A 1214-nucleotide genomic window follows, 5' to 3' on the forward strand; every position below is an offset into this window, starting at 1 on the left:
CGATGGAGTTTCAAACCCTTCTCAACACTCGTGTTGGCCGAGTTGAACTCCCACGAAAATGAGGGAAAAAAACTTCGCGCAGCACCTTCCTTGCTTGCTTCGGCACCACTGAGAGTCGATGAAGCTCAGCTCTCTCTGTCAATGTGCTGGACTGGCTTCCGCTGGAGGAGGAAGAAAGTCCTCTGTCTTGGCTGTATATAATGGAGATGAGTTTTTATCCCGGTTAGATACTCCAACCGGGACTAAACTTCCAACCGGGACAAAAGGTGTTCCTTTTTGTCTCGGTTGGAGTTTTTAACCGGGATAAAAACTCATCCCCATTATATACAGCCAAGACAGAGGACTTTCTTCCTCCTCCAGCCCAAGCCAGTCCAGCACATTGACAGAGAGAGCTGAGCTTCATCTACTCTCCAGTGGTGCCGAAGCAAGCAAGGAAGGTGCTGCCCGAAGTTTTTTCCCTCATTTTCGTGGGAATTTCACTCGGCCAACACAAGTGTTGCGAAGGTTTGCTACTTCATCCTCGTGTTATGCTTTGATTTATGCTTTGGAGATGGAAAGATTATTTGCTACAATGTGATGATGAAGTAGAAAAATGGAGAGGTATTTTGAGCTAGAATGTAAGGGAGATTGATGTGTCATATATAGTATGCATTATTGCAGTGGTTTAAAAATGATGCTACCTTGTCTAGACGGTTTATCTTATCAAATTCAATATGGTTTTTTAAATCCATACTTGTTGAACTTGCATACCGTGTTCATTTCTGCTACGATGTTCTCCGCCGAGTAGCAACGTATGTCAAGAAGGAGGTTCGATTCTACGAGAAAGAGTGGATACGGACATCGTGACCGTGTCCCCTTTTCCGTAGCATCTAACCTCTTTCATGACGAAGTGCGGTGCCGCCCAGCTGAGGATATCCTCGCGAAATGAACACGGTCTTCAAGTTCAACAACTTCTGTAGTGGTAAGGAAAAAATTTTTGTACATAGATGACTTCTGCTACTTGTTGAACTTGCATACCGTGTTCAATAAGGTTTTTCAAATCCATACTTGTTGAACTTGCATACCGTGTTCATATCGGCGAGAATGTTCTCCGCCGAGCAGCAACGTATGTCAAGAAGGAGGTTCGATTCTACGAGAAAGAGTGGATATGGACATCGTGACCGTGTCCCCTTTTCCGTAGCATCTAACCTCTTTCATGACGAAGTGCGGTGCCG

The sequence above is a fragment of the Setaria italica genome, chromosome II (genome assembly GCF_000263155.2).
Source record: "Setaria italica strain Yugu1 chromosome II, Setaria_italica_v2.0, whole genome shotgun sequence".
In the NCBI taxonomy this organism is placed as follows: domain Eukaryota; kingdom Viridiplantae; phylum Streptophyta; class Magnoliopsida; order Poales; family Poaceae; genus Setaria; species Setaria italica.